The sequence below is a fragment of the Natrix helvetica genome (genome assembly GCF_964273705.1).
Source record: "Natrix helvetica genome assembly, chromosome: 1".
Taxonomy (NCBI): domain Eukaryota; kingdom Metazoa; phylum Chordata; class Lepidosauria; order Squamata; family Natricidae; genus Natrix; species Natrix helvetica.
The window spans coordinates 106529411-106557054 of NC_138548.1; the positions used below are offsets into that span (position 1 = coordinate 106529411).

A 27644-nucleotide genomic window follows, 5' to 3' on the forward strand; every position below is an offset into this window, starting at 1 on the left:
CAGTCACATGATCAAAATTTGGGCAGAAAGCTAAAAGTAGTAAGATAACTTAAAATGGTTACTTTCCTAATACTGAAACGATAGTTACTGATGTGCCAAAGAAATATTCCTAGAAACTCATTACTTTGCTGAGCACTATTGTGAAAGTTCTTCTGCGAATTCTTCTCGCCTAGTTTTTCTTATTCATTGAAGAAGACATGATACCATGAGACAGAGAAAAAATTCTGGAGCTCAACAAACAGAAATCTGGACACAACTGAGTAAAACAATGAAAGAACAATTTTCCTTGTCAACAGGTCTATGTTTTAAAAGGCAGTAGGCAGGGAAACCACACAAGCTATTCTTAATACTACTGATTGAGCACTTTGATGAGTGATGCAATCCAGTGCTGGAAGTAAAAGCTGTAAGAATGATGCACGAAACAAAAATAAACATGAGCTATTAAAAAAAAAAAACTATGCTGCATCGCATCAAGAAGGCTATTACCTACTGAAGTTAGTACTAAAATAACTAGCTTGCTCTTGAATTAGCACCTGGAAAATCCCGTTAACACAGCCATGGAATGACCACTCATATGGCTTGTTATTACTGCTTCTGGATCTGATGCATCTTCCTTTAAGCCGAGATTGATCTTCAGAAGGCTGAGACCAAACCCTGGCATAAAGGGAGCCAAAAAACAAGGGCTGGACAAAGATTGAACTGAAAATCCTCTCATCTTGCAGAAAGCCAGATACCAAAATTGCACATCAGGAACAAAATGACACACAACAAGCAACTTGGATTATCCTGGGAGGGGAAGACGGGTGTAAGTCTTAGCATAAAATAGCACATGAAACAATCCAGGAATCTGTCCTGAATGTTCACAAATTCCTTAAGAAAAATCCTTTGGATTTATTTCTACTTCTTACTAATCTATGCATTCATGGTAGTAAAAAAACCCCACTCCCCCAAAAATGAGTTTTCCCCTTATGACATCATATGCACGTAAACTGCATGGACTACCAAATATCAGAAATATCCATCAACCACAATAGTCAGGAACTGCTTTAAGTGCCCTTGTAAGAAAACATGTAGTAAGCCAAAGGTTTATAAGTGTTAGTTATGTTTTTGTTCAGGGCTGTTCGGCTTTGCTGGGAGCCCAGTAAATCAGGGGTGGGTTTCTCAGTTTGCTCAGGAACGCCCTTCACGCGCACGCACGCTTGATGCACGGAATGCATGCATGCACAGTACTTACAAAAAAAAACAAGATGGCAGCCAAACCGGTCTTAACCGGTAGGGACCCACCTCTGCAGTAAATACTGTAAGCATGTTAATAAAAATGTTGTATCTTTAGAGTGATTTGATTGTTTTAGGTGAGCCAAGTTTGGCCGCACATTCTACTAAGATAAACATTTTCTTTTTAGGAGTGTGCAAAGCATTCAATGGATCATGGCGCAAACCAAGCAACCTTCCCTGAAGCCATAGAACATCACTTTCTCCAAAAGGGATGATATAGGGCCGTGGTGGTGCAGTGGTTAGAATCAGTACTGCAGTTCAATTCTCACTGGCTCATGGTTGACTCCGAAGTCGGTAAAATGAGGACCCAGATTGTTGGGGGCAATAGGCTGAGTCTGTAAACCGCTTAGAGCGGGCTGTAAAGCACTGTGAAGCGGTATATAAGTCTCAGTGCTGAGTGCTATTGCTATAGCTGTTTCAATCTGATCAAATACATGTGTACACAGCTGCTTCATTTTGCTAGCCATTTCAGAGGAAGCACCATTTGTACGTGCACCCATATATCCAGGCAATTAGGGACAGTTTTCCAAACAGAAATCCAAGCCTTCCAAAAAATAGGGTTATTTTAAGGCTTTGATGAGGTTTGCTTCTCTAAAGCCGATGTATTTCATTGAAACATCCCTTTGAATGCTTTGCAACTCTAGCTTTTATTCATTGTTCACTTTTAACATTAAGTATGAAAGAGGAATATGAAGAGGGATAAAAGGAGGTAAAAAAAATCAAGGTGAATTTCTGTTCTGGTCAATCAGTCTTACATATATATGATGCACAAATGTTTTCTTTACATTTAGGTGAATTTAATGAAACTTTAAAAGAGGAAACGACATTCAGAAAATAATTCATATAGAATTCATCAACATATATTCACATCAGATTTCTAAATAGTTCCCCTAGTATTATCTTGATCAAACAAGGAGCTAAGTGAGTAAAAGCTCTCTTTTACCTACAATAAACTTCTATCGGCAGGCTTCTAAACAGCACAGTTATTTATTATAGATCTCATCCATCCACTGAGCCGTTAACCTTTTACCGCACCATCTACTATGATGAATGAATGGCTGGAGCTAAGTGATTTTGTTTTTATACCAGCAGATGAATCAATTGCCCCTTGAGATATTTGGAGGGGGCACACAGCACTAAAATATGTACAAACATATGCACACTACTGAAAAGAAAAAGGGAGAAGCTAAGCCATCTATATTTCCAGTTAATAAATTCAATTCAATAAGAATTCATTCAAGTTCAGGATACTTTTATTTTAAAAAAGTCTAAAACTATTTTCACAAAGTGAAGAGGCTTCACTTGCCTGTCCCTACAATCTTGATTTGCATCCCAAAGATTATCACAGTAAAAATGTAATTTAATTACCTTTACCTTGTACAAAAAACGTATCTTCTGAAACAATATAGAAATACTGACAGATCAGTCACAAGCATCTGCATAAGTTTTCCAATGAGCAATAATCCCAAATTTTCAACTTTCGTTTTAAAAGAGCAGGTGTCAGTCATGATGACGTGTGTTTTGCACCAGTTGTACCACTACTTGTATCATGGGAGTCTGTGCATGGTCATTCATGCCCTAGTCATCTCTTAGCTGGATAACAGCACCTTGTTCTACTTGGGGCTATCCTTGAAGAGTATTTGGAAGCTGCAGCAGGTGCAGAATGCAGCAGTTGACACATTCCTGGAAGCCCCTAGGACTGCCCCTAGAGTACCGCTATTGCATGAGCTGCAATGGTTTCCAGTTTGCTTCCAGAACCAATTCAAGGTGTTGGTTGCTACCTTTAAAGCCCTACATGGCATGGGTCCAGGGTATGTGAGGAGCTGCCTTTCCCTAACTAGCTTTCACCACTTGCACCAGCTCAAAAGGCCTGCTACGGATCCTGTACACTAAGGAATTCCAGAAGATGGGTTCAAGAAGAAGAGCCTTTTCTACTGTGATCCCCATCCTTTTGGAATACTCTATTACTGGAATTGAGAACTGATCCCACTCTTTTGGCCCTACGGAAGGTTATTAAGACTTAGCTTTGCCAGTTGACCAGGGACCTCAATTGGGACCCACATCGCTGGAGGTGGGACCCATTATATTGTACCATAATCGTTATGATTAGGTAGAAGTGCATCTACCCAAAGTTTTTTAAAAAGATTGAGAAGACCAGACTGGCATTTTAACCAGCTCTGTTATTTCAAAAACACCTGCATTTCTGAAGATCAAAAAACTATCCTACCAATGTAGATAAAGTTCATCATTAGTTTACAATGTTGCCCTAAATGGCACAATATTTGAGAAACCGCACTCAACGTGTAGTCCTCAATGGAACTGCATATACATGGAGGGAGGTATGCAGTGGAGTACCCCAAGGCTCTGTTTTGGGCCCAGTACTCTTCAACATCTTCATCAATGATTTGGATGAGAGAATAAATGAGGAACTCATCAAATCTGCAGATGACACCAAGCTGGCAGGAATAGCCAACACTCCAGAAGGATCTTGACAAACTTGAGCATTGGGCACTATCTAATAAAATGAAATTCAATGGTGAAAAGAGTAAGGTTCCACATTTAGGCAAGAAAAACAAAATTCACAGGTACAGTAAAGGTGGTACTTTCCTCAATAGTAGTAACTGTGAAAGGGATATTGGAGTCCTAGTGGACAACCATTTAAATATGAGCCAGCAGTGTACAGCAGCTGCCAAAAAAGCCTACACAGTTCTAGGTTACATCAACAGAGGGATAGAATCAAGATCACGTGAAGTGTTAATACCACTTTATAATGCCTTGGTAAAGCCACACTTGGAATACTGCATTCAGTTTTGGTCACCACGATGTAGAAAAGATATGGAGACTCTAGAAAACGTACAGAGAAGAGTAACAAAGATGATTAGGGGACTGGAGACTAAAACATATGAAGAACGGTTGCAGGAACTGGGTTTGTCTAGTTTAATAGAAAGAAGGACTAGGGGAGACATGATAGCAGTGTTCCAATATCTCAGGGGTTGCCACAAAGAAGAGGGAGTCAAACTATTTTCCAAGGCACCTGAGGGTAGAATAAGAAGCAATGGGTGGAAACTAATCAAGGAAAGAAGCAACTTAGAACTGAGGAGAAACTTCCTGACAGTTAGAACAATTAATCAGTGGAACAGCTTGCCTCCAGAAGTTGTGAATGCCCTAACACTGGAAGTCTTTAAGAAGATGTTGGATAGCTATTTGTCTGAAACAGTATAGGGTTTCCTGCCTAGGCAGAGGGTTGGACTAGAAGACCTCCAAGGTCCCTTCCAACTCTGCTATTGTATTGTATTGTATAACTATTCCTGCAAGAAATTCTAGAATTCTTGTGATCATCTGGAATTGCAGATGACAACTCTATAAACTAGCCTAGTTCTTCTACCTAAATGCAGTTCTGCCACAGAACTGCCTTAATAAAGGCCAATAAAAGAGCAAATTTTACTTGCCAAATGAAGACATTTACAACAATGTAGCTAGTCTAGCCACAGGGACTTTACAATAACAGTAAATCCCCCAAAACCCATTTATTTGCCTATCTGATAGAATCATGATGCCAATTGGGGCTTGGAATTCAACATAGAAGTCCTTCCTTGAAACAGGACCAGAAGATCAGCATATATCAAACCTGTAACATGAATAGTATGGTCTGCTCTTCTAGGATGTTAATTACATTCTTATTTAATGACTCACTATTCTTACATACGGCCACAGTAAGTTCCTTGGCATAAACAGAGTTCTTAATTAAAACGTGCCTTCTCCAATTACATTTTAAGTTGATGTATGTGTGTATCTACAGAATGTATGGTAAATGAGAGAAATAAACTATATGTCAGTTATCTTTAGTAAATGCTTATTAATGAAGCAGACAAGGGTCAGAAACTCTTTGCATTCTCATCTTTCTGCTTTACTTGATATCTTCAAATGCCAGATGAGATAAATACTACTTATTTCTAGGCAGTGGTGGGATTCAAAAATTGTTATTAATGGTTCTGTGGGCGTGGCTTGGTGGGTGTAGCAGGGGAAGGTTACCACAAAATTCCTATTTCCTCCCAATCAGCTGGGACTTGGGAGGCAGAAAATAGATGGGGCGGGGTCAGTCAGAGGTCGTATTTACCGGTTCTCCAAACCACTCAAAATTTCCGCTACCGGTTCTCTAGAACTGGTCACAACCTGCTGAATACCGCCTCTGCTTCTAAGGCATTGTTTTATGCCCTAGAAGTATATAATATTTATCTCATCTGACATTCATTTAAGTATTTATAAGCCCCTAAAGTTTCATGGGAAAGGAGGATGTATAGGAAATAAGATGCTCCTTTCTCTTGATTTCACCAAATCAGCTGCAGCAGGGAACATCGTTATATTAGAAGGTTAGAAACACTTACTACAGGTGGTTCTCAATTTACAACTGCAATTGGGACCAGAGTTTCCACTGCTAAGCAGAGCGGTTGTCAAGTGAATCGCACCCGATTTTGCAACCTTTTGCCCTAGTTGTTAATTAAATTACTGCAGTTGTTAAGTGACACATGCAGTCATTAAGCAAATCTGTCTTCCCCTACTGACTTTGCTTGTCAGAAGATGGCTAGGAAGATCTCAAATGTGGATTTCATGGCCCCTGGACACTGCAACGATATAAATACATGCTGGTTGCCAAGTGCCTGAATTTCAACCAATGACCACAGGGATGCTGCAGTGGTCATAAGTGCAAGGATCAGTTGTGTCACTTTTTTCAAAGCTGTTGTAACTTCAAATGATTGCTAAACAAATGGTTATAAGCTTGCTTGCTTCTGTGCATGCACAGTGCTTGCATATTACATCGGGGCGGGGGGGCGCGGAGCCTCCCGCAGCCGTCGCTACCGGTTCGCCCAAACCGGAGAGAACCAGCTGAATACCACCTCCGGTTGTAAATCAAGGATTAGCTATAGTGACCAAGTGAAATTGAAAGTATAATTATTTATGGGAAGACTGATAACTGTTCTCCTAAATAGTAAATTATGTGAATATAATTTCAAATGACTGAAAGGCAGAAGCCAATGAGACTTTACCATTTTTAATGCAATATTAAGTTTCTCTTTCTCCATTCAATGCTTTCCTGTTCATTGTTGTATAAAATACATGGCTTTTGTCTTGTTGCCTGAATAAAATTGGCTTGATTGCTTCTTTCTTCTCGTATTTAGCCACAACCAGTCAGAAACTCATACAGAGCGAAGTACAGCATTGATGTTTCATAGATTAATTTTTCATCCATGCCAGATTTCCTTTGGGAGAAAACAGTTCTGATAGTTCTTCTATTTCATTCCACATGCAACAAAATATACTACATTCTAGAGCTGTGAGGTGCTCCAATTTTAAAGGAAAAAGGTGCTTCACAGCATAAATGGGGCATTTAAAGCAACTGCATCTTTTTCTGGGATTGTGCAACTTCTGTCTGTAATAGCAGCACAGCTCAGAGAAAAGATGTGATGAGTTGTCATTGGGGGTGATGAGCATATCCCTATGCCCTCCAAAGTACTGGATTTGGACTTGGAATCCAAATCGTTGCAGAGTCCTAATGCAAGTAAAATCTTGAGAAGTCCTCCAGTGGAAAATGTCCCAATTTAGCCAATAAAAAAACATCGTCAAGTGAATACTCCAATATGAGTAATCACAGGGAAGAAGAGGCTTTCATTGGATCTCCATGCATAGCTGTGGTGGTGCAGTGGTTAGAGTGCAGTACTGCAGGCTACTTCTTTGATCACCAGCTGTCAGAAGTTTGGCAGATCGAATCTCACCAGGCTCAAGATTGACTCAGCCTTCCATCCTTCCAAGGTGGGTAAAATGAGGACCCAGATTGCTGGGGGCAAAAGGCTGACTCTGTAAACTGCTTAGAGAGGGCTGTAAAGCAGTGTGAAGCGGTATATAAGTCTAAGGGCTATTGTTATAGACTATTCATAATCGTACCTCTGGTTCATAACACTTATTTTAACCATGGTTGACTCTATGTATGTACTAGAACAAAAAACACCTAAGCATTCTTATAATCTGAAAAATATATTTTTATCCAACATGGAAAAATAGTTTTTTTAAAAAATGATACTTACAAATACACTAGAAAACAAATCCAGGCACCCAGAATTCACTGCAAGTTTCTTTCGAATTCATGAAACGTATCTGCAAGGTAAGGGGAAAAAAACAAAAGGAAGAACAGTTAAAGCCAAGAGTATGTTTATAAAAATCAGTTTTCTAAATAAATATGCAAAGTTTGCTAGCCTGCAAAAAAAGATGTATTAAATCTGCTGGAATTTGGAGAAAAACACTAGAGAGACAAATTTCGATAATGAGAGCAGAAAAATGCTTTCCCTTGTCTAACAGGCCATGTGGTTTCTATAAAGAAGGGGCAGAATCACTACACTGCCAGCCTTTTAGCTCCAATTCTAGATTAAGCTAAGTGCAAGGTCGCTCAAACTACTCACTGTTGCTCCCTCACATGTAACAGATTTTCAAATCATAAGGTAAAGGTAAAGGTTCCCCTCACACATACGTGCTAATCATTCCCGACTCTAGGGGGAAGTGCTCATTTCCATTTCTAAGCTGAAGAGCCAGCATTGTCTGATGACAATTCCGTGCTCATGTGGCCGGCATGACTAAACACCAAAGGTGCATGGAATGCTGTTACCTTCCCACCAAAGGTGGTCCCTATTTTTCTGCTTGCATTTTTACATGCTTTCGAACTGCTAAGTTACAGAAGCTGGGACAAGTAAAGGGAACTCACTCCATTACATGGCGCTAGGGGTTCAAACCGCCAAACTGCCGACATTTCTGATCAAGAAACTCAGCATCTTAGCCACTGAGCCATTGTGTCCCCACTTTCCAATCATAACAGGATCAATTAGATCTCATTGCTACGGTGCTGGACTAGGAACTAGGACTGTGAGTTCTAGTCTGCCTTAGGCACTGAAAGCAGGTTACATAACTTTGGGCCAGTCACTCTCAGCCCAACAAACTTCACAGGGTTGTTGTGAGGAAAACAAGAAGTAGAAGGAGTATTAGGTACTTTAGCTGCACTGAGTTATTTATTAATAATAAAGGTGGGATAAAATAAAATAAATAAATAAATAAAAATGAATAATCCATTAAAATCTCTGTTTCTCTTGTAGTAATCTGCAATGTACTTTTCAGATGATTTAGGAAAATATAGATATTTCACTATTATCTTTGTACACAGCAAACCTATCCATGATATATTTATAACTATATACATAAATATATATACTAGCTAGACTCTTGATTCTAGGCAGCTTGCAGTCATAAACAGCAAATGTACAAATCAAAAACAAGTTATACTTCCAATGCCTTCCTACCATTGTCTGACTAATTCAAATTCTCATGTGGAAAAAAGCACAATTTTACATTCTTCCTAAAGTTTACAGTCCCCCCCCCCTCAGGGTCAAGTGAGACCCTTCTCTAATCTCTCTCACACTGACCTCAAAAATGGTAGATGGTATAACTCCAAAGGTACTTTTCCAAATGGCGACTGGGCTTAGTTTTTTTTCTTGAAAATGTTTCACTTCTCCTTCAAGAAACTTCCAAACATTTTCAAGGAAAAAAACCCAAGAAGGTCCAATTGCCGTTTGGAAAAGCACTTTTGGGAGAATCATGACCTGGATGACTGAGAATCTCAATAGAAGAGATTATATAATATATTAGGTGGGTGGAAGCCATTTAAGCATGTTGAAAATAAGTACTGTTAAGAGTTTTTTTAAACACATTTTTTTTGTTTTGAACCCTGCTACTGGGTGACAACCAGAGGTGGTTTCAGCAGGTTCTGACCAGTTCTGGAGAACCGGTAGCAGAAATTTTGAGTAGTTTGGAGAACTGGTAAATACCATCTCTGACTGGCCCCACTCCCATCTATTCTCTGCCTCCCGAGTCCCAGCTGATTGGGAGGGAATTGGGATTTTGCAGTAACCTTACCCTGCCATGCCCACCAAGCCACGCCCACCAAGTCATTCTATGCCCAACAAGCCATGCCTACAGAACCAATAGTAAAAAGTTCTGAATCCCACCACTGGTAAGAACATCTGATAATTCAGAGTGAAGTGTCATCAATATGCCCATAATACCTAGATTTATATCTCAACTCTGGTCTTGCCGTGATGTTGTGGAGTCTCGGTGTCTGGAGCCTGTGGGAGTCTGGATAGGGAACATCATCTATAGATATCTTGCTATATCCTAGCAAGACCAAGAGACTTCAGGTTTTAGGGTCCCTATGTTCTATCCCAAACAGAAACTGTGTCCAACTGTGTTCAAAGAGCAGGTGGCAACCAAGGCTAGGAGAATTTAGCTATAAATTGTGTATCCTTTGTGCCTATTCTTGGACCTAGAAGCCCTGTTCACAGTCATCATGCCCTTACCCCCTCCCAATCTGCAAATCTACATAGGCTGCCCTTGAAGAGCATTTGGAAGCTTCAGCTGATGCAGAAGGCAGCAGGGCAGGTAGTTATGGGCACTTTTCATTCAGCTCATGTGACATCTTTTCTCTACAAACTGCATTGGTTGCCTGTATGCTTCCAGGTTCAATTCAAGATGTTGGTAGTGAGATATAGGCCCCTCATGGCATGGGGCCAGGTTACTTGCAGTTCCTTTTTTCCCAGCTATATCTCCTTACCCTGTGAGATCTGGTAGGAATGGAATGCTCTGAGCCCCTTCCATTAGGCAGTGTCATCTGGCGGAAATCTTTTCTGTACGTTGGTTGCCCTCTGGAACATTATTCCCCAGAGATTAGACCCCTCCCCCGACATTCATAATCTTATGTTGTTGATTATCTACTTTTAGCTCAGCTTCTATGTTTGTCATTTTGCTGTTTTTATCTTCTGTTAACTGCCAAGAGTCCAATGTTTGAGACGGGTAGCCATATAAATTAAATAAACAATAATTTAAATACTTAGATGCGTCAACATTCATATTACTAATAATAATTCTAATTATTACAATTAATCCATTAGTGACCTAATGAATATAACAACAGTATAAAAAAACACAATGTTGTAATTTTTGGTAGGACAAATTGTGTCAGAGGTGCAAGTCTGAAGTCCTTTGGCTTAATTATTTGTGGTCTTGGCCTGACTGTAGAAAGTTATATTCATACAATGTGGTCAGTATTAAACCTCATTCCATTTTTTTTTCTTCAAAAATGTCTCTGATTTCTGTCTAAAAAGGTAACAGATGAAACTCCAAGCCACAGGTTTCCCTTATAGAATTGGTTTTTTTTTTCTTGCACAATGAGTCACTTTATGCCTCTAAATATCCTAGTTTCCTCTCTACAGAACTCTTGTCTGTTAGATGGTAGTTTCACAGGAGTTTATTTTTTATTGTTTGGTCTACATGCAGCTGTTTTAGTTTCTGAAACAACAAAAACCACTTTGTTAAAAGCCCCTTGATTCTTTCCAAGACATGAGCCTGGAAACCCGTAATATTATTCTGAAAATTGAAATGAATATGAGGCCTTGCTAGGATTGAAAACATTTACTATACCACTGAATTGTTCACAAGTGATTATATTAAAGATGGAATTGCATCCAAATATGCATTCATTTTTTAGAGTTTTGAGGCATACCATAAAACTGCAAGTGTGACAGGTTCTTGCCCAAAGCTTTTCTGAAATCCAAAATCATTATTTCAGAAAGATTCTTTTGAAGATTGCAATCAAAGCAATATTATCCCAACTCATTTTACTATACCATATGAGATTGGGGTCACTGTGACAATAAAATGCAAAGTTATACAAATATGTAGTTGTATTCTAATTTTATTTTAAAAAAATGTTTCAGTGGCATATTAATATCTTTTAATTTTCAATTTTTGCAAAATAAATGCCATGTAGAAACAATTAATATTATTTTTCTGTCACATTCTTTTCTACTACTATGTCATTAAAAAACCGCACAAAATATGCCCTGTATTTTTGATTTGTAAAATATAGGCAAAAGCAAAAAAAAAGAAAAAATCTCAAGCAGTTTAATACTGTGGAACATTATTGTGTTCCAGTATTATTACACGATACTGAATTGTTTGGGGCGGGGGTTGTCTAAATTCTTAAATTTCCAATCATTAATTTATGAGAAAACATGAATTCATTTTTAAGGAATCACATCTTTTAGAACAGGGGTGTCCAAACTTGGGAACTTTAAGACTTGTGGACTTCAACTCCCAGAATTCCCCAGCCATGCTGGCTGGGGAATTCTGGGAGTTGAAGTCCACAAGTCTTAAAGTTCCCAAGTTTGGACACCCCTGTTTTAGAAGAATTGCTTCATCTTATATTCCTGAAATTGTTTACTAAATTTTATCATGAAATAATATTATTAAAATGGGAAAACAACCTAGTCTTCCCTTTTCTCATTATGAAATATTGACTCTGATATACAGTCAAATCATGGTTTAATATTATTTGAATGAACCATGAAGAAGCAATACATTCTCTCATGTGAATGAAAATGCAATAAATATACTGATTCCGGTTGATTGGTTAGTTATGATTTGAGCAAAATAAAGATTGATACATTTATATACAACAGCAAAAAAAATTTTTTTTAACAAAATCTGAAATACATTAGAAAGCTGCAGTACATAAGGAATTTCTGAGCTACTTTTATAGTTCTGGGAAAAATATATATACTATCTATAACTCAATATAGAATCAACTAATTTCATTCGCTATGATCAAAATTATGCTATTATATAAATCTGCAACCAGACCTGAATCTCATTATCAGATGATTTACACCATTACTGTGCTTTGGAAAGACCAATTAAACAAGGACAGCAGTTCGTAAGGTCACAGCTAATTAATCCGAAAAAGTATAAATACACTTTAATATACACCACTTCGTGTAGAGAATTTGGGAACAAAGCATCAACCTCTCATAATGGGCTACACAATTTAGTATGAAGGTTAAATACACATAGACACTTAACTCAGCCTCTATGTTCAAATATATATTTTATTGCATATAATTTTTGGAAAGTAAATGGGGAAGGATAGGCCATCAAAAAGAACAACATTGGGAAGATTTGCATCTGAAAGCTTTGATGCTTAGGGCAAAATGCAAGTAAGCGACAAGACAAGAAAGAGCGAACCATGTCCAGTGATCCTGAGCAAATTAAAGCCTCCTGTTGTTCAGATAACACCTCAGAACAGGGACTCTGCTTGAGGCTGCATCATTACCGAAGCAGTCAGGCAGAGAAGCTGAAGAACTAAATATATAAGGCTTAGTGTGTTCAACATACTTTCATCCAAGCAACATCCTAAAATATCTCTTTTTTCAGCAAATGTTTTCCTACGACGGGCTCTGTCTGACACAACAGGCAAGCAATCTGACATTGACTGAGATCACTTTATTCTAAAGTTTTGAACATTTCTTCTGTCTCCTGCAGATACCCCCATCTTGCCCTTATAATGTCGATTTATTTTCCAAAGCACCACAAGGCAGGACCAGAAACAATGGATGGAAACAAATTAAGGAGAGAAGCAACCTGGAATTGAGGAGAAGCTTTCTAACAGTGAGGACAATTAGCTAGTGGAACAGCTTGCCTTCAGAAATCGCGGGCACTCCCATCACTGGAGGTTTTTAAGAAGAGACTGGACAGTCACTTGTCTGAAATGGTATAGGTTCTCCTGCTTGAGCAGGGGGCTGGACTAGAAGATCTCCAAGGTCCTTTCCAGCTCTCTGATTCTGATTGTAAATCTCTCCACCCCACTGCAGCCATGAAATGCATCCTACAACAAAAGGGCAAGTAACCCTATGGTTACTATAGGCAAGAGAACCCTATGGTTCTCAAGGAGAGAAGCAACTTAGAACTGAGGAGAAATTTCCTGACAGTTAGAACAATTAATCAGTGGAACAGCTTGCCTCCAGAAGTTGTGAATGCCCCAACACTGGAAGTCTTTAAGAAGATGTTGGATAGCCATTTGTCTGAAATGGTATAGGGTTTCCTGCCTAGGCAGGGGGTTGGACTAGAAGACCTCCAAGGTCCCTTCCAACTCTACTATTGTATTATTGTATTATTGTTATAACCAGTTTTTAAGGTAAACAGACAGATTAAAATCAAACACATTGTTTACTAAAAAAAAAGCAAAGATTAATTGGCCCACATTTGTTCAAGATAGCCATTAAAGTCCAACCAATCTGACCTCTTCAGGGTTCTGATTGGATCAGGGAAAGGCAGGAGAGAGGCAGCTTTAAAATACACCGTTAGCCTGAGGTGTGTAAACTGCACAATCTACATGTCCTATGGAGATTCTAACAAACATTTCCAAAGGTTGTGCCACATTATGCCCTCAACATTTCTCGATGCATTATGCCCACATTACTGCAGAAAAGCAAAAAAGCAGGAGGCAAGTGTTACCTGCTAATGCTTATTTGGCAATGTCTATATCTGCATTTTTTTCCCAAAAGACACTATGTGATGTGTGAACTAAATTTCAAGTGCCCAACTTCTTTCATACTTGTCTCCTCCACCCATGTTACATGGGCAAATTTTGAATATATGACTCAAAATTAAGACAGTTATCTTTACGTAGTTAAATGATTTACACCATTACCGTAATAATGTACAAAAAAACCAAGCTTAGGAGATGACGAACAGCAAATTTAATATATGCTTGGTGATACACCTATGGAAAACAGCATTTGTCACATTTTGGGTTTTCAGGTATCCATAGGATAGAGTATACTCCAAAGTATGTGTGTATCTTATAGTGACTAGGACACGGAGATAAATTTCAATTATTTCTACCTTAATTTCTCCAGAAAGGAATGAAGTAGCTAAAGTGGTGCAACAGAATGAGCAATTAATATATCTCAGGAATCCAAACAATGACTAATATAGAACTCTGACAGGACTTCCATTTCCTCCCTTGCTCATACCATAAAGCAGACACAAAACAATAACCATAGGAGTCGTGACATATTTCCAAGTTATTTCTTCCTGCTCTTCACTTTCAAAATGAAAGCCTCTCCCTAATTTTCTTAAATATGACAAACTGTATCCTGGCAATGCTAATTTTCCCATATTCTGCAATCATAGCTTTATTTTGGTACATTTCTTTCAATGAGGCTTTCAAGGTGTACATTTAAGCTAATTTGGTTTTCATCAAGAAGAAAAGAAAGTCTGCAGTTCTGAAAGGAAAGCACATTCGTAGCAAAACAATGTGAAGCCATATGACACTGTCATGGTAGCCTAACTAACAATACACGCCTGATTTTTACATCTGCCAAGAGACCAACCCTCAAAGTTATTATGAAGACATTTTTTGTAGTATGTGGTTCCCAAAAAGATAGATGTCGTTAAGAGATAACACAAAACCCATTTTCCTACACACCAGACAACAGCAGACAACATTGTCTGCTGATGTTTACTAGCAATTTAACTGTCTAAATATTTCATAATGTTGTTCACTAGAGAATATAAGAGGGACCATTATTGGCTTGCTAGTTGTCTGTGAATTGTTTTGCCTGATTGCTGTAAAAGTACTTGTGCTCTTGGTTTAAATACACAACCTATTTTAAAGCTTGTATAAAATACACACCTGATTAAGCGAATTCTACCTCTGTTCCAGTGGTAGGATTCAAAAAAATTTACAACCGGTTCTGTGGGCATGGCTTTGTGGGTGTGGCTTTGTGGGTATGGCAAGGGAACAATACTGCAAAATCCGCATTCCCTCCTCTCTCCTGGGGTAAGGTTACTACAAAATCCCCATTCCCTCTCCACCCCACTAACCTGCTTTCCAGCTCCATTCTTCTGTATAGGGCAACAAAAGAAGCTGGGAGGCAGCGGAGGCAGGGCCAGCCTATTTGCCGGTTCTCCAAACTACTCAAAATTTCCACTACCGGTTCTCCAGAACCTCTCAGAACTGGCTGAATACAACCTCTGGTCTGCCAGCCTAGGCCCAACTAGGTTTCATTACAGATGTGTCGCAGACCGAGAGTATTTTTAACACCTAGCCTCAATGCTGGAGTATGCAAGATGCTTATGGACCTGTACACAGTTTCATTGTATGTCCATTTGCCTGTCCTGTTAGCGAAATCTTAATAAAGAATAAATAATTTTTTAAAAGCTATTATTAATGTTACTCTAAAAATAGAAATAAGGACACTTCTATAGAAACTAAAACATGCTGGTCTTCTATTCATATGTATTGTGAATATGTATTTATTTAGATTATACTAAGATCTTTCTTTTGCTCTGGAAAATGCAAATAAATGAAACTTATACTGCCAGGGAAAATGGTTGTGCTTCCAGTGCTTACTAAAAGAGAGTTATATTTGTCTCTCTTGATTAAACTGAAGAGGATTTCCCAGACAATCACCAAAACTGACATTGTTGATAGATAGCCAATCTCAGAATTACCAGGTACTCACCAAAGTAACTTTTGGTGAGTATTTAATTACTTTTACAGAACCTGGTGGCTTATGCCAGCATCTGACCTTACCGGTTTACGCATTTAGGAACAAAAATCCAAACAACTGGAGTAGTAATTGATTGGAATTTTCCATATTCGTAGGAATGTTTGAAAACAAAAGCTTGGTTCCAAAAGAGCCTAGTTTGATTACCAGGTGCAAATAAGGCTGAAAAGAGCTGTAAAGATTTATAGTATTAAAGTTCTAGGAGAGGGGGAAACCTCCAGAAAGGAACAGGTTTACATGCAAAATGACGGTTACGGCATCCCTATGATCATGTGACTTACATTCAAATGCTTGACAACTGGCTTATGACAGTTGCAGCATCCTGGGATCCCGTTTTATGCCATTGTGACAAGCGAAGTCAATCTGGGGAACCAGATTCACTTAACAACCATGTTACTAATTTAAGAACTGTAAAATCACTTAACAAATGTGGTTCACTTAACAAATGTGGTGAGAAAAGTCATAAAATGGAGCAAACTCACTTAACTAATTCCTCACAACATAAATTTTGGGTTCGATTATGGTCATAAGTTGGAGGACTGCCTGTACTCCAAATCAACTTTATCCTATTAAAGTGATATCCATTGCGTTTTGTTTTAAAAGGCAGCGAGGTTTGCAGCTTCAAAACGTATTGTGATTAACAGGTGCTAAATTAGCAAAAGAGCTTTTAAACTGGTGAATGTCATATTTTTATTCTGAAAAGTAGGAGAGTATAATTCAGCACTGGAAATATTTTGTACAAAGCATTCAAGTGTTTTTTCCCTGAGAAAACACAGGAAATAGATTATCTTCAGGGCCTATCAGTGAAGACAGAAATCAATTTTTGTTTTTCTTCCTCTTTACCTGTTTCTCTCTGTCTCCATATACAGTACATACATATACATATCCACAAACACATACACTGGAACAAAAGTTGAGCTTGAATTGAACTCTCAAAATCTAAGCATTGTGTGAATATTATGAGGTATAATTAAGGAGGGGGAAATAACATTTGTCATGGGCTTCTCCGGTGTTGAATGTGTACTTTCTAAAAATTTCCAAATGTTATTTTAGCCTTGCTCACACACACACACACACAATCACACAAAGCATTTCACTGAGTAATGTACAATCCTCCAGTCCTTGAAATGGTGGTAAAGAATAGGAATTGCCAAGCAAATGAGATTACTGCTAAACACAATTTCCAGTCAATTGATGTTAGAAAAGTTTCTTTAAGGTATGTTGACCTGCATGAGCATAACAACTGCACATAATTCTTCTCAATTTAGCCATTTTACTAGTCCACGAAAGCTATGAATGAAATATTCCAGATGGACAATATAAGCCATTAGGAAATCAAGACTGGTTGTAACCATATATCTCTTGCTGAGAAATGGCCTACGTTTCCCTTCTGTTTAGCTATTCATCTGCTTTGTTGTGCAGTCTTTTGCCTATTAAAAAAGACCTAAAAATCAAAAGACCCAAAACAGAATGATCTACACTGCATCTTATACTTTGGCTATTTACACATATTCCTATGCAGGTTAATCAGCATTAAAAATCCCACCAGTTCAGTTCAGTGGTACTTACTCCTATGTATGCATGCTTAGAATTGTAGCATTCACTTCTTACAAATGTTTAACTGTAGTTCTTTTTTATTTTTTATTCTCCCTTCAGAATAGCCGAATAGCATGCTAAGGGGCCACAATTCCCAAACCAGGCAGAATCAGGAAAAAAAATAGTAGTCAGAACCAGAACAAAAATCAAATTGGATTTCATTTAAATGTATACAATTACATTATTACATGTTAATATGATTGCTCTATTTTTCACATTGAAAAAGAACAAATCTAAATCCAAAGAAGTTCAGTTTCACTTTTCACTGGTACAATCTGGAGAACCAAATGTTTCAAGGACATGACAATCCTCATTCTAAGTAATACCACATATTTTTTAAAAAAAAAAATCAAGCAAATTTCTATATAATGTAGGACTCAAATTACAACCACAAGTGGAACCATAATTTCCTTTACTAAGGTGATGTTAAGTGAGTTGCCCCCAATGTTACAACTTTTGCCACAATTGTTAAACAAATCACGGTAGTTGCTAAGTGAATCATGCAGTCATTAAATGAATCCAGCTTCATTTTGCTTGTTGGAAACCACCTGGTAAGGTTACAAAGAGTGATCCTATAAACCAGAATGCCAAAACCATTATAATCACATGCCATTTGCCAACTGCCTGAATGTTTCTCATGTGACCATGGGGATACTGTGACTGTTGCAAGTATGCAATTTAAAAATAATCACAACTCTAAGAAAAGTTTCCAGTTGAATTATCCTTTCATCTTCAAAAAAGTTAATCATGGCCACAATCCATTTTGTCTTGAGTAATGCAACTACCTTTAATGGTCCAAAGCTAAAAGAGGTGATCCAAACATAAACTGTAGTAGTGAATACCTGCCTGAAATTGGTAAATTTCATTAGGAAACAAAAGCAGGTGACTGTTACAACATATGGGTGAACTACCTGGAAAATTCTAAGGTTAGCAATTGGTGGAGTGTTTACATCTCAAGTGCTGTAACACTGAGCAGCTGCACTTCAAAAAATAGCTGATAACTGAAGGAGAACACAAAAACTGCCTTTGTGGTTGTTTTTCTGGATGTATAAGCATCAAACTGAAAAAGATTTGGATTTGTAAAAGCATAATTCATTTGATAAAAGAAATCTGAAGCTTTAATCCAAAGGGACAAGGCAATTTTCTCTTTTAACTTAATTTATTGTCTAAAGAAGGATCGCCCAAATAATCATGTCATTTAGGTAAGATGAAACAAACACAGCTCAAGAAGTTAAGCCCCAGAAGAAGGAAGGATTTGCCTTTATTTATGACCTGCAAGAACCGAACAATCCCACATATGCTCTTTTGCTAGAAGTAGGGAAATATTTCATTGCCTTTTTTTTTCTTTTTTCTTTGCATTCCTCCCTACCAATTCCCTGCTCAAAATCGTTTTAAGCATGCATTAATTTACCATTTGGCATTCAGAAATTTTATAAAAGGGAGATGCATGGTATGGTCAGAATGTATCATTGTTCATATGGTCTCCTGACATTTTTCTCCTTTTGTTAATGTAGCATTGAGGCCGGTTTTATTTTATTATTTTTTTGCTCTAATTAAAGATAAAAAACCTCTTGCCAATGCATTCTAATACTCAGATTTCAACTCACCAAGAAGCTAGAATAATGAATGCTCTTGACTACTTAGCAAATACATTATTTCCAAGTCAAATACTCTCCACATCTCTGTTTACTACTCCTTTTTCATTATCTCTCAGTAATTCAAAGGTTGGTGACTCAAAGTCAGAGACAAGAGCTAAAATGAGCTGCTTAATGCTGAAACTGGATGAAGTTCCATGACTTCAAGTGCACCCAGTCAATCGAAAGAGAACAAAAGCAATAGAAACAATAAATAAATAAATAAATAAATAAATAAATAAATAAATAAATAAATAAATAAATAAATAAATAATTGAAAAAAGCACACATAAGAATCAATGGCATCATCAGAGCCTATATGACTTTTTGTTTCTTCGTTTGTTTGTTTCAAATACCAAATACAGTGAAAGACACCAAAAATGTTGAAAAATAAAGAGGAAGCTTGCAGTGTTTCACACTGCAACTCTATTTAATTACCATTTCAAAGGGGAAAAAATTACATCCTTTAAGTTATAACCTTATCATTTCTCCTACCCAGATGTGGAAGGAAAGGAAGAAAAGGCAAAGAATTAACCTGATTTCACAAGTTATCAACGTGTAACTATCATGAGCAAGGAGGTCAAAGGCTGCTTGCTGATGGTGGGATATCTTGAGAAGACATTGAATACAAATACATAGCTGCAACTTAATGACAACAGGTATAAAACCAGAATTAACAAGCTAATGAGTAAGAATACAGCAATGCCCATTCTGAGTATAACTACAGCCAGTGCTGCCCGAATTAATTCCTCTTGTGCTATGCATTTCAAGTGCTTAATTTTTCATACCAATGGGAAAAAGGTACCTGAAAGATTGCCTGTAAAAAATTAATAGTTTTATTTTAAACATTTCAGATATAAACCTCTTGGGATGAATCCTGTTTCTCCATAGCTTTCTCCCTGGATGGAACTCATATTATAAAATCTTCTTCTATGAGATTGATCTTGTAGCTCTTTTGTCTTTTTAGTACTGGGGAAATATCGTCCCAGACTTTTCAATAGTTTTAAATAAGATGACTTCTCAGACATACCAAGATTCATATCTGAAAGAGTGACTCAATCAAAGCTGTAAATTAGATAATGGGCAGAGATCAGCAAAGCCTGGAAAACTTAAACTCTGATCAAACCAGTCCTGAATAGCATGTTTTTCATCTCTCTCCCATTATCAGACCTACCAAGTAGACCAGACCAGATCAATTCCACAGAAAAACTAACATTAGTTTTATTAAGATTGGCCATACAGGTAGTCCTCATTTGGTGACTGCCTCCTTTAGCAATCATTCATAGTTATGATGGTGATAAAAAAGTAACTTTATGGTCATCCCTCCCATCTATAACTTCAGCAGGTCCATAAACCAAAGGAAAGCTGTAGTAACCCAAGTAGCTGCGGTTTCACTTAGCGATCATTTTGCTTAGTAACCAAGTTGCCAGTCCCAGTTAATTGGTTGCTAAATGAGGATTACCTGTTATAACAGAATCTTGCCAGTCTTCCACATCTTCATTTTTCATCAAGCGGCAACAAATTGTGCAAATTATTACTTTGTACAATTAGAGAGTCATCTGAACAATATGATTGGCTTCCGAACATTATCTAATTATTCTTTAAAAGACTTTTAAATAGGCTTCAGCCCCTTTTTGCTTGATGACATTTTCTGCCTCTCTCGATCAAGGTCACCTATCTGCACTCAGAAGCTTTTAGAAAAGGAAAGAACCAGCTCCACTTGGCTGGCCTTTGTTCTTCTGTCAGCAACTCTACTCAGTCTGGCATCTACCGGTACAAGATAAGAAAAATGTCCCCAGCCAGAGAAGAGTTGAAGAATCAGAAGAACTTGGCCATCTAAAAAAATGTGTAGCTATAGTATTATTAATATATTCTTACTCCTATTTTATCTGGATTGTACCAATAGATCATGGATGTGTAATCTATAAGGAATATTAACAGAATTCACTCTGCAGGATTCATGATACTGTCCTTTTCTTTCCTCCCATTGTCTTCAACATTTGACTAGCTTTTTAGTCTTAATCTACACTATAAGCAATTTACAACTTCTGAGTCAGCAGAAGAGAAAATTCATCTTACCACAATCTGGCAACTTTGGTAGCTACAGCACTCTCTTCTTCCTGAATCAAGCACCAGATAGGAATGTCATCTCTACAAGAAGGAAATGATGGCAGTGGCAAAACAGACTCCCAAAAGGGTGGTGGGAAGGTCCAACATGATGGATTCTGTGGATGGTTTAGGAATCACCACTTGAAAGAACCAAGTGGGTACATCCACTACTACATGCCTACGTGGAACGACACAAGCCAGGACAAAAACCCTATGTTGCATTAACACACAGTTCATTATAAATGTGGCGTATGCAAAGGTCTAGTGACATGGAAAAGGCTGACAAATACATAATTAAAAACAAGGAAACCTGCATGAGTTTGAAAGAAAAATATTAAAAAACTGTGGTAAAGACATACACCCAACCTGCATAAACATATTACTGAATAAAAATATCAGAATATTAAAAAATAATTTCTTAAAATAGTACTTGTTTTGGAACTACATTCTCAAATCTTTGGACAATACATTTCTTTGGAAAAGAACAGTGGGAGGTTTTGTTTGCTCCGTTTTGTTTTTATTGTGGAAGATCACCAGTCGTATTACATTAAAAATTAAGGCTCAACATCATTTTAAAAGAACACGATTTTCCCATTTGGGTGAGCTGTTGAACATCACAGGAAAAAAAAACCTGAGGGCTACCCACTGCCCTATGTTAGCTGAAAGACTATTCTTATTCATTACCTAGATCAGCGATGGCGAACCTTTTTTGGCTCGCGTGCCAGAAGTGGGGGGAGCGCAGGGGGGTCGTGTGCGGGCGTGCTGCACCCATAATGCAATGCACGAACCCCCCAGTGTGCATGTGCGCACAACGCACGAACCCCCCATTTTTACATGCTTTTTTCGCCCTCCCCAGGCTCCAGAGGCTTTATAGGAGCCTTGGGAGGGCGAAAAGAGCCTCCCCCGCCCCCCCGGAGGCCCTCCGGAGGCTTCCCTGAAGCCTTTGGAATGCTTAAAACCACCCTCCGAGCAACCCGGAAGTCACTTCAGGGAAGCCTCCGGACGGTCCTCCCTTCCTCAGGGAGGCCTCTGGACGGTCCCTGAAGCCTCTGGAGGGCCTCCGGGGGAGTGGGGGAGGCTCTTTTCGCCCTCCACAGGCTCCTATAAAGCCTCTGGACCCTGGGGAGGGCGAAAATGGCTTTTAAAAAGGTGAATTCAGCTGGCCAGCACACACATGCACGCTGGCCAGCTGACAGAGCAGCGCCTCACATGCCCTGACAAATGGCTCCGCGTGCCACCTCTGGCACGCGTGCCATAGGTTCGCCGTCACTGACCTAGATAGTCATTTTGAGGGAACACCTAATAACAATGAATCAAGGCACATAAACATACAAGTGAGAATATAACTGTATTGCAGAAAGGAATCCAGCTTTCACTCATTAACCATCCTTGGGTAGAGAGGGGGAACAGCCTGGCATAGAAATCTAAAGTCCTCTTGAAGGGAGCTAGAGAGGGAAAACAAGAGTAGCTTGATGAAGCAGTTTGCTGCCAGACATAACTGAGGAAAAGCCTGATGAACAGCTACATGAAGGGTCCCCCCCACCCCGATAAATAAAGTAATACTCCACAGCAGTAATTCATATGAGTAGCAAAGATGATTAGGGAAGTGAAGCAGTGGTGGGATTCAGCCAGTTCTCACCACTTCAGGAGAACTGGTTGTTAACTTTCTGAGCAGCTAGGTGAACTGGTTGTTGGAAGAAATCATTAGGGCAGAGAACCGATTGTTAAATTATTTTAATCCCACCACTGAAGTGGAGACTAAAACATACGAGGAACAATTTCAGGAACTGAGTATGTCTAGTTTGATGAAAAGAAAAGCTAGGGGTGACATGATAGCAGGGTTACAATATCTAAGGGGCTGTCAGAAAAAAAAGAGGGGGGTCAACCTGTTCTCCAAAGCACAAGAAACCATGGGTGGAAACTGACCAAGGAGAGAACCAACCTAAAAGTAAGGAGAAATTTCCCAAATCCTGACAGAACAATTAATAAGTGGAATACTTTACTTTCAGAAGTTGTGGGTGGTCAATCAGTCATTTCTCTGAAATGGCTGCTTGAGCAGGGGGTATGACTAGAAGATCTCCAAGGTCCCTTCTAACGCTGTTATTCTGTTATTCACACAGTTAATATCAGTGGAGCCAATTACCATGTCCATTTGCTTAGAAGCAACCTTTCAACACCTAAATGCAGACATTAAGTTTTTAATCAAAAATTTGGATCAGCAAGGCACCTTACTTTAAGTCAATATGTAAAATATACCCTCCTCAGTTACATATTTGCAGATTCTAGCAGGAAGCAACAATTCTAAGTTTACTGGGGCCTTGAACAAGATAAATGCTAGTCAAGAATATACCAGGTTAGATTTTAGCTATTGATGTTTAAAACTTGTCCTTTTACCTAAGATATTCTCTTATCGTCTCTGTCGGTGGGAAGTGTATAGTTGATGAAAATGGTTTTGTGCCTCTATACTTTTCCTCCTTCAGAATACATTTTTGTAATGCATAATAATGCCCGAAGTTGTTAGTTTTTTAATGTTCATTTTTGGAGAAGTGGCATATTTAGGGGATGTCATAACATGGAAACATTAATTTCCTTCCTGCATGCCAGTGAACAATTCTACATCTGTCTGTCTATCTAATTTATTTGATCTACTAGATGACCATGATGTTCTTCCAAACAAAGAGCCAATATAAACTGCTGATGGGTCATTTCTGATTATTCTTCAAGGACAGATTGGATTGCAATTTAAAAAAAAGATATTCAATTGTTTTAAAATTTCATTTATCTTCCCTTAATTATTTTGTAAGAGCTACACAGAAATTGTTTAATTTTTTAAAAAGTGGTGCATTATTCTTTCAGTTTCTTCCCGTAAATGTCACTCCTTACTCCTAAGTAGCAACGTGACAGTGAAGACCACGGAGAAAAGACTGAGCACTGCATGGCTATCGTGCACTTTACTCTGGCCAAATGCGCTGTGACATTCTCGCCACAATTCACACTGTCTATTTTGGCAATAGGCATTAACCCCATCTCGCCTAATGGACTCACATCCATGGACACGAGTGACAAGCACATGGGCTATTTTTGTAATCAGCATTAAAAGTTTATGATGTGAAAACATTTCCAACATCATAGCAACACATAATTTATGAAAGCTGAGACAATTAAAGACCACCACTACTATTTCAAATACAGAAATACTGAGCTATACAGTGTTACCTATAGTAATGTCCACCTTTGCATACATAAGAGCCATCCACCTTTGATTACTTAAAGGGCTGGAGTTGCAGGATGTCACTCAAAGAGCATTTCATTTAACCTTTGGCAGCTTCTTCAAAAAAAAAATTACTGCATTCCTGTGTAACTCCTGGATCATTTACAATCATTAAAAATACTACCTGCAAAAGCATTAACAAGTAACAGGTAAACAATGCCAATGAATCAAGATTCATGATCATCATTAAAAAGTTAATTGCTGGAGAATATTTCATAATGGGTGAGGTGTAAGCAGAGAGGCCTGGTATCAGTCTCAACTTAGATGCAGAAAGTAGGCTGAAAGTAAAACCAGCACAGCATGTTAGTATCTTACTGACTTAATTCAGGAATGAGTACATTTATCAGTCACCAAGCCTGTTATAAATAAGCACCTGCATTTCAGTTTGGACTATGAAGCAACAAGGCAGTTCTTGCTCAAATAAACTGACCCATTCAGAATTCTGTCAATAAAATATCCACTGCACTATTCAACCATCTTCAAAAGCATCTTCATGTATCGTATGCTGCAAAGAAGATTTTCTGAACAGGTCCAGATGTTGCTCTTATTATCTTAAATAATATGTTTAACACATCACTTATCAAGCATTGTCATGAATTTGTACACATATAAATAATATATTACAAGATATATTCAAGTCATAGTGAATGAAAATGAATTTAGAAAGCCACCGAAGACTGCTGTTCAGAAGGGTTTTATAGAACTACCCAAGGATTGAAAATAGTCTTCGGAAAAGACTAAGAAATTTGGAAAATGCAATCTGAAAAAATTGCAAAAGAAGTCTATTGGTATAACTATAAACTGTACATTGTTTGGTAATGTTGAGTTATCCTGATTTTAAAAAGCTTATAGCCAAGCAGTTGCATTTTTATGGAGGGAAAAAGTTGTCTTGCAAAGAAGATTAAGTTGGTAGTCAACTTAACCCTTTAATATTGTCCTTTTAAAAGTATTATATCCAGTGTTGCATTCATAAGTCTATTTCCTACTTTCTACCCCTCATCTCTCATACATTTCTGTCCCTTTCCAGAACATTTCATTAGAATTCTAATGCTTCAAGGTTTGGCTCCCTCTCCCAAGTCTCTAGTATGTGGGAATAATCTGTGATTTATAAATATCACTGGATTATAATTCTCATCATTCTTGGACACTAGGCGGAACAGATGGATGTTGTCTAAAATCAAGTTCCTCATGAGAAACAGAATTTCATATGCTAGTTTGAAATACTGCAGATGTTCAGGTACTTCTGAATTGTAACTGAATATGGTAAGTTAATACTATGCTGCCGAATAGATAACATGACATTACAGAGTAAGGCGCAGTGAATAGTTAGAAAGGAAGACATGAGGGAAGAAAGAGAAGTGAGCAAAACATTTAGGAGTAACACTGTTGAATATATCTCTATTTTTATTTTCAAAATATCGAAGGATACAGAAATATATTAAAAGGCTGAATTTGTTTTTAGGAAATCCCAAATTTTTCCTTCCATGTAATGGCTTACGTGATATATAGAGCCGTTATATATCATTAATACTATTTGTTAATGTAAATTAGTTTACAGCAATAAAATCCACAGAAATTATGAATCTGTAGTCAGACAATTATCATATTGTTAACAAATGTGAATATTTTCCTATACTTTAGGTCAATCAAATGGTAAATTAAAATAATCAAGTGAACAGGTTACAAATCTTTTCAGTCAGAAACTACTGTGTTGTTATATCTAAGGACAGTTGTAGCTTCTTTTCATTTGAAAATCAAAAGCTGCTTTTACTAATCTTTTTAAAGGGCAGAGATTATAAAATGAACCATGAATGCCAATATCCTGTATACCAGAGGTGGGTTGCTGCCAGTTCGGCCCAGTTCGGCCGAACCAGTAGTGGAATTCAGGTCTGGGTCGCAGAACCAGCAGCGACCCAGGCCTGCCACGCCCCCAAACCGGTTCCCTCACTGGCGCTTGACCACCACCATTTTGGATTTTAGTGACAGCGCATGCACAGTTCATTGTAAATCGCTCTGCGCATGCACGCAGAACAATTTACATTGAAGAGTGCATGCGTGCACAATGCACGTCTGGCCCACATGCACATGGAGCACATGCACGGGTTGTGAACTGGCAGTAACACCAGCAGCAACCCACTCCTGCTCTATGATTTACATGTGTCACACATGCAAAAAAACAAACAAACACCTCTTGCATTTCAGTTGTACTATTTTAAAGTAGGAATAGGGTAAAAAAAACATCCTAGGTATTACAATATTCTGCCTAGATATATGCTTCCTTAATAACTCATTGTTATATCTAAATGCATTATTGTTGTTGTTGTTGTTAATCTTTGGTGAGATTCACAGCCTTTGGTGCTGGTTGGTAGCTCAACAGCTCGAGTCCTAACCAAGGACCTAGGAACTGTTAAGGTAATGACGGAGGATATAAATTGTTCCAAGTAGGGTGGATTTTTGTAGAGTCAGAATGTTCAAATCAGGTTGTTGTTGTTGTTAGCTTTTAGTTAAAATAAAAACCAAAAAAAGAATCTGGCATGTTTCTAAGTAAACCACTGGTCTTCTATGACTTATTTAAAACAATGTCTCTAGTCTTCACAAGTTTAGAGACATTCTTAATATATCAGGCTGGCTGGTTGATCCCAGTGCTTTATTTATGCTCAAAAGCACAAAGCTAAACTAGGATGGAAGAGAAGGGGGAGAAAGTAACCTCTGTGGAGCTAGAAAGGAGGGATGGTAACCATCTACCTTTTAGAAAATGACTATTTTGAGAAGCAGTTAAAGGCACTGTGACTTCTAAATCCACTTTAAGTACAGAGGTTAGTGGGTTATTTTATAAACTAATCTATACTTCCTCAGCCCTAAGAACAAAGCAGTGTTTAAATGCTTTTGATAATCTTGCCTACAAAAATGTAGATTTGTCCAGGTGGTAACCAGGAATCAAGCTTACTCAAAGCTGCACACACAAATAAATGCCTATTTAGCATCCTGGTTACAGATATGACATTGTATGATTGTGAATGCCTCCAACCATTTTACAGAAGCATGATTCAAAAAGGCTGATATCCTTTATCTAAAACAGCCTTTTTTCAACTTTCTTATCCTGGAAGAACCCTTGAAATAAAGTTTGGGTCTCAAAGAACTCTTTCATAAAAAAAATATATTATATTTCTACAATGTAATGATTCCTTCATTATAAAAAGGAATGTATAAAAATGCCAGCTGAGAAAAGCTTCCTGCTTTAAAAAGTTGCAGTATGAAATATCTATGACATCAAATCCTGGCTATTGACAGAAGATGCAGAGTCAAATTCACATA

General features: G+C 38.0%; 1 protein-coding gene across 15 annotated transcripts in view; it reads right to left on the reverse strand.

The window, feature by feature from the left end:
- SOX6 (SRY-box transcription factor 6) overlaps nucleotides 1–27644 on the reverse strand; it is a 489348-nt gene that overhangs the window by 406605 nt on the left and 55099 nt on the right. For 13 of the 15 annotated variants that reach the window (XM_081937703.1, XM_081937696.1, XM_081937695.1 and 10 more), the window contains exon 2: nucleotides 7356–7425. The gene's annotated coding sequence lies outside the window, so the exon portion shown is untranslated. Of the gene's footprint in view, nucleotides 1–6320; nucleotides 6534–7355; nucleotides 7426–27644 lie in introns of all 15 variants that reach the window. The other 2 variants (XM_081937700.1, XM_081937701.1) reach the window with 1 other exon arrangement.